Source organism: Dromaius novaehollandiae, chromosome 17, assembly GCF_036370855.1.
Source record: "Dromaius novaehollandiae isolate bDroNov1 chromosome 17, bDroNov1.hap1, whole genome shotgun sequence".
In the NCBI taxonomy this organism is placed as follows: domain Eukaryota; kingdom Metazoa; phylum Chordata; class Aves; order Casuariiformes; family Dromaiidae; genus Dromaius; species Dromaius novaehollandiae.
The window spans coordinates 3198937-3206214 of NC_088114.1; the positions used below are offsets into that span (position 1 = coordinate 3198937).

Here is a 7278-nt window from a genome sequence, read left to right on the forward strand (position 1 = left end):
AGTGGCGGGAAAGCCCGCCCCCTGCCCCGGGGCGTCATGGGAGAGAGGCCAGCCCCCAGCCTTGAGGTACCAGGGGAGCGAGGCTGCCCCGGGGCATCATGGGAGCGAGGCCCACCCGGAGCCCCGGGGCGTCATGGGAGACAGGTCAACCCCGCAGCCCCGGGGCATCATGGGAGACAGGTCAACCCCAGAGCCCCAGGGCACCCTGGGAGGCTGCCGCAGGCCCCAGGGGACAGGCCGCCGTGGTGGGCCGCGAGGGGAGGCTCTGGCACGACGAGGCTGCAGCCGTCCTCCCGCGCCTCGCTCAGCCCGGGGAGCTGGCCACTATTGGAAAGCCATATGCAAAAACAAAAACGTCCCCCCTGTGAGCTATAAAATCTTCTGATTTATGTATTTATATATTTATGCAACTTTGTTTTTAACAATCTGCATTTCTTAAACTGTAATTTTTAAAGTATCCATTCTTCTGAAAATGCTGCGGGTCCTTTTGGTCTTTAGTGTTCAGTGCACATTAATCTTGATAGTACCTTTGCAGTATATACAAGCATTTTTATACCAGTTTGATAGTTGGGAAAACTGAGCCACGGAGTGACTAAATGACCGAAGTTCCTTGGAGTTAGCTCATAAATTTTAACATCCAGGCTTTGGGTCTAACCGAGAGACAACATGTGCTTTTTAAAGTTAAGCTTTCTGAGCTTTGTCTTTTGCATTATCTGATCAAAAGTGGCTTTGCAATGTTTGCTCCTGCGTCAAAGCAGACAGTGCATCATTACACAGGGTTTCTTACTTTTCTTTTTAGAGTCATTCCTGTCATCTTGAAGGGAAGCCACCGAAAGCTTCATGACCACAAGAGGGCGTGTTCTGTTTTGAATTTAATGTATCCGACTGCTCTCAGTGCCAGTCACAACATCTGAACAGGGTAACTTCATGTTTGCATGCAAATTTAGTATGTTGGAGAGGTTCCAGGTTCTACTACTGAAAACTGAAGTAATTCCACAGTGCGTACAGCATCTCTGCCACTTCTTCTGTCCTCTGCCTGAGTGCATTGTGCCTGGCCTGGACAGACCACATCTCAAAAGGAGACAAGGTGAGTTAATTCATCTCTTTAGCCTACTCAGGTTTCTGCTGCTCCGCTGGTACTGTACAAGAGCCAATTATTGACAAAAGTGTTGCTGAGTTATGAGAGACAGGCTATTGTCTGCCGCACATGGCACAGGGCTACCAAGGTCATTCTGATTGTATCTCATAGCACAGCTGGTAACAGCTGCCAGTTAGTTGGGATGGTTTGAAATAGCTCCATATCGCTTGGCAAAAGCCTGGAGTCATTCTTCGCCTTGGAAAGTCATCAGTGCGCTAAGGACATGGTGACATGAAGGTGAGAATCTGGTGTACTCCACTGGACCTCAGACATCAGGGTGCCTTACATGCAATAACTGTCTGACCTGGGTCTCTATTCTACAATCCTGGTAAAACAAGTATAACCCTAAGTTACCGTATTTGCCTCCTTCCTAGAAGGAGAACTGATGTACTTTGTTCTTTTGTTTCTTTGCTGATTCTGAGATTACCTTAGTTTGATTCAGCTGGAAATAGTCATGCATTTCCTTTTAACAGGGTCTCCAAAATCATGTTACTAGGGTTTTTTTTTTCAAGCTTGGGGAATAGCAGTGACTTCACATACAGCTGTGTTTTAGAAAGTGAGTGTAAAAATGTCATTGCAGGAATACTTTTTGCTTCTCATTAAGGCTGTGCCAGGACTGGCTGCAGCCACAGTAGAGATTATGTGCATGTGTGTGGGGGAGGTTCCATGATCTCCTGAAAAAACAACAGGTATTTGGCACTGTTTAGCACAGGAGATAGGCACAGGTGTAGTAGATGTCAGTGGAGGACCTATTCCCTATTCTCCTTGCAGCTTTAAGGAGAAGGAGGAGGCCTTAGGCAGGAAAAAGCGCCTTCTGTAAAGGAGGCTTGGTTTCCTGCCTGCTGAAAGGAGAGGGAAGTTCTTTTCTTTCATCACTGTTAGGTGAGTGAAGTTTCCACACCCGTTTGCTTGAGGGAAAGGAAAACAGATTTTGAAGTTTTTCTAATTGCTGTGGTGCTTGTTGTCGCAGCTGAGAGAGGCATTCCTGTAGGAAGGAACTTTTCCACCACGTGGCTGCTCTCTCCTCCACTGTCATGTGTTTGAGATCAAACATCTCCCTGGACAATGCTGACTTGGGGATTTACAGTTTCTTGAGCTTCCTTGACTAATCAGTTCCCACATACTGCATGTGGTCAGTTAACAAGAATAAAGATGTTTTTCCTACCTGTAAGTCCTGCAAAACTTGAGACTTAGAATTTAGTCTGTGGGCTGGGAGGGAGAGTGGTGCTTAATTTACAGTTTTCTCCTTTGAGTATCATCAGTGGTCATATCCTGTCTTCTGTTTCACTTGTGCAACTGCACTGTCATCAAATGAGATAATTAATATTCAAGCAGCCCTACATGTTAATTTACACATTTCTAATGGATTTGAAATCAGTGAAGAGTTCTGCTCTGCTAATAATGTGCAAGGGAAAATAGAATTTAATACATTTTTTTCATCCAGAATGACTTTGCAAAGCTGATAGTGCACAGTGGAACAGGCTCCTAGATGAAACCCAGGCTGTGCTGAAGTCTGTGAGTTAGTGCCAAATGCAGATTGGACTCTGAACACACATGCACAGAAGTTGGATAAGTAAGACGATATCATTTCTTACTGCATCTACCACTGAAATAGAATAGAACAAATGAGAAAGAGTTCAATAGCAAAGTATGATGTAATGAATCAGGTTTTCCTGTGACAGCTTTTGCAGAAGGGCTTTACTCAGCCAGATCAACAGTTCACCTAACCCCATCTCCAGTACTGGCCATAAAAGAAAAGTAGGGCAAGCATAGGTGTTGTGTCACTTCAGTTTCCTCTTTATTATTGCTTTATTAAGCGAGTAACTCTCAATTTCTAAATTATGGGATGTGATAGTTTAATAAAGTCATGAAGCCTTTCCAGAGATATATACACTTTAACAAAATGCGGTAAGTAAAAGTCTATGCAGAAACAAACACAAAGAAAATGGAAACAGGAAAAAACCCAAACCTTTCTCATAGAGAAAAGAAAGGCATGGCAAAAAAGTATAGGAGAAAACATTTGAAAAATCCCACCACCACAAAAAAAAACTGTGTTAGAGTTGAGAAGCAGATTCCAAAGAGCACACTCCACAGTGTGTAGGACAAGGTCAGGACATTAATAAATACGACATGTTCTCCATCACAGAGATTTTAATTTATCCTATCAACATGAGTTAACAATTAAAAGGGCACTGTGATCCTCATATAGGAGGTCCTATAAAATGAGAATTTGAGCAATTTAAGACTCAGTAGATTGCTATCAAAAACATTTTAAAGAATTTATTCTACTACTACTTTAATTATATTTTAAGCAACAAGATTTTGATGTGTATTTGAACACAATAGTGCGGCATTTGCAATCCAATGTCTTTTGTAAAACACTAAGATTAAGTAAAAAGCACTACTTACATTTCAGTTTCTCTCATCCAAGCTTATTTTAGTAATTCAGCAAGATTCTTTTTTCTTTTACTATATAACTTTCACCATAGCCCTTCCCTTTTAAAATTATTTTATATTTAAATATTTTAATTACTTTTACATATATGAAATTATTGCTGTTCCTCTGAATAAAAAATACTAAAGTTTTCAGAATAGTGCACCAACGTCTATCCTGAATGTAGTTACTAATGTGCAAACCTTAGTGAGTAAACTGGCAGTCTATTTGCTTCTCTGCAGCAGAACAATGAAAGAAATTCTGCTCATGGACAGACATCCTTTTGATTAAACAGTTTAAATTTATGTTTGGACATTTAAACTAACTCAGAGCATGATTAGCTTAATAAAACTGGTCTTCATAAATTATGATGGACCAGATATTGAAGCTGTTTATTGGCTGAATGTGTGCTGTTCCCACTATTGTATGATTGCAGCATTTTGATAAAGTGTTTCTTCTGAACACACCACATAAACCTGTCTGAGGTCAATTAAAAGCCTTTTTGGTGCTGGGAAGTTTTTAGTAATAAAATGCTCAACAGTTAGAGCTACTATTGTGAAAGAGCTTCCCTAGGAAATGGTATCATTCCTGTTACTTTAAATTTTTAAAATTAGACAGAAGAAAATCCTAAGAGAAACAGTTTTGTGTGTGCGTTATTCAATCTAAATATGTTTTTTCAGTCTTATACCATTCAAAACAACTTTAACACTGACCAAAAATCATAGTCACCATTAAACTACAATAGTTTGCATTTTGTAGATAAGCTGGATGACTTGGGTAAGGTTCTAAAGGAGCTGATGGAGAAATTGATACACAAAATAAATCAGCTCTTCCTGGATTTCACAGAAAGGTAGGATTTGGGAGGTCCAAGTTCCCTAGGGTGGGGATCTTCTGGCTCTGACTCCTCTCAAGATTCTTCCAAGTGGAGAGGCCTGATAATGTTGTCCTTTTCACACTAGTTTCTCAAATTGATATTACCACTCTGTCTTTAGCTCCTACGTCTTTTCAAATGAAATGCTGTTTTTGCTCCCTGACAGAGGACTTTAAAAATTCAAGTGGACAGGCATTTTTAGTTAGAGTCGAAACAAAGTCAAATAAGGCTGAAATAAACTGCATTCTGGTCTAGCACAACATCAGCCCTTAAATAAATTGTGAGAAGCTTGGGAACTCTGGGCTGCCTCTGTACAGCAGATGGCATTACAGGTAATATTTATTATACTCCAATCCCAAGGCTAAGATAGCAGGGAGGGAGGATTGACGTCAGCTGCAAGTGCATCAGTCTTAATACAGGCTGAAACACTGCTTGTGCCTTCAACAGTTGATTACATTGTACACCATTTCTGCTTAGCACTCCCCACTGCATTTATTAGTCTGTCTAAGCAAGCCTAGTGGGAAGAGTTCATTTTGTTTTGCAGCTTAAATGAACTGATGTAAATGGATCTTGGACTTTGAGTTGGGAAGATTCAACACAGCGGCAGTAACCAGGGGGATGCCCTTTGCCCCAGTTTTTGTGCCAAATTTGTGCATTTGAGATTTTTAAACAAATATCACTTGGCAGGATATAGCCCGTCTGGGTACGAGAATAATACTGGGTGAGACAGGGCACATTTCTCACATACTGGGAGGGATTTACAAGGAGACTTATCAGTAGTGATACTGTTCGGTGAGAAACAAACCCTGTCCTATTTCATTTGAAAATGTTCTTTCTGGGTTTTCCCACAGGAGCTCAGGATCTTCTGAATGAAAAACACTAGTATTTTTTCATCTGAGTAAAAGGTGTCATCGTGCAGGAGTGAAAGAGTTCAGCAAAGGTTAATTATCACATAAATTATGTCTTCCTCAGCAGTCTGGGTAAACCTGAGTGGGTGAACTGGCATGGAGGGATTATGAACTGCTAATGATGAACTGATGGTATATCCTGGCCTAGAAACCCTTCTGAAACAGAGTCATGCTCTGCCCAGTGGGTTTGACAGCCTTGCTCTTGCACTGAATTTCTCAATCTGTGAGCCATGGCTGACTGGCAAAGTGCTACGAAGAGCATCCCATCCTCCTCTAAGACACATGTGTGAGGAGGCAAGAAAAATTCACATTTAGTTGAAGTGAGATAGGGGATCATAGACTGAGAAGCAACTCTTATCAAACCAGTGTAGGACAAAACACCTTGTGCTGCTAACCAGAGCTGCCTCAGGGCGCTACAGCACTATAGGCAATGTTGAATTTTGCTGCATCAAGGGAAAAGGGTTTGAGTCAGGTTGGGCTTAACCTAGAAGGGACCTGGACAAGAAGGAAAGGGAAAGATGATGAGTGAACTGCGTGTCTGTGTTTCCCTTTCCCGCCAGAACTATTGGAGGGGGTGCGGCAGTGAGATCTGCTGCTGAGAGGAGCCACCTTGCAAGCGTGGTCTGTCACCCCACACACCCTGGCCAGCTGCAGCACAGAGCACCCTTATCTCCAGCCTGCTGGCAAAAGTACTGGCAGCTTCCGACTTCCCCAAAGCTGGGCCTGGGCCTTCCCAAGGTCCCTGCATTTGCTTTCCCTACATTCTGAATAGCAAACAAGCAGCTTAATTTCTGAAATTGGGAGATAATTTTGGTTTTAGGCTTAAAGTTTTCATGCATCATTTAAGCCTCTATGAATTTAAAAGTGATGAATATTTCCTCCATCAAGATATACAGCAACTGAAATGCTTACTTATCCTATTAGAACGACATCTCTTTAATATGAATATTGCCAGTGGGTTGGGTTCAGGGAGTATGCCACACAGTTTTTGCTTTCACTGAAGTCAGGTTTCAGGCCAGCCTCTGCTTTATTCCTATTGTTTTGTTATTTACATACCTATTTGATTAAATAATATGGTGGCAGCCACTTTATGCATGTGTATGCCTGGCTCTACATGAATTCATGTGCATTGTTTAGAGCTACTGTAGGAATTTGCAAAGCGCCGAGCCATTTTGCACACCCACAAGGTGCGCAGAAAACTCATCTGCGGAGGAATGAGCCTTTTTGAAAAGGGTGGCTCTTTGAGGTGTTGGTATGTTCAAGTTGTCCAAGCTGACACTTGAAAACCAACTCACTCTGCTTCTCTTTGTTTATATATCTTACGTGGAATTGTGATAACATCCACTGCTTTTTTTTAACGTGTGACAGCATACAGTGACCCTATCTGAAGGGCCCTCTTTTATTTGGCACCTAGTGTCCCGTATCCGGAACGGACCAACAGCCTGTACCCTTACGCACATTTCAACTAGAATCACGTCATTAAAAAAAAAACACACATTTTGGAGAGCTGGTTCCATATCTCACGAAAACGCAAGGTGCTCTCCTTTTAAAAATAAATTTCGCCTGCTGTGATTCATGCAGCCGCCCTCAATCGCCCGAGAGCGCAGAAGGCCACCAAGTTCCTTCGAGTTATTCAGAGCACGCGAGACATGCAACCCGATACGGGCGTGGAGGACAAGTATCTAGGCCGGGCGCAGCGCTGCTGACCCGTGGGCCGAAAAAAATAACTGCGTAGCCGCGGGGGGAGCGAAGCGGCGCTGAGCGGCAGAGGAGCGGCCCGCGGGCCCTCACGGCGCCGCTTATCGGGGCGTCATGTGAGAGGGCGCGCGGGAGGCGGGGGGGGGGAGGGGGAGGGGGAGGGCGCCGCGGGGGCTGCCGGGAGCCGCGCCGTCTTATTGTGCCTCCGCATGCAAATGAGGCGCTGCGA

General features: G+C 43.2%; 1 long non-coding RNA gene across 1 annotated transcript; it reads left to right on the plus strand.

The window, feature by feature from the left end:
• The first annotated feature begins 3 nt into the window (after nucleotides 1-3).
• On the plus strand, nucleotides 4-7129 carry LOC112991851 (uncharacterized). The gene is made up of 5 exons (XR_003261365.2): nucleotides 4-66; nucleotides 800-919; nucleotides 1000-1087; nucleotides 2583-2711; nucleotides 5295-7129. It is a non-coding gene; the product is annotated as an uncharacterized LOC112991851 (long non-coding RNA).
• Nucleotides 7130-7278: the final 149 nt, after the last annotated feature.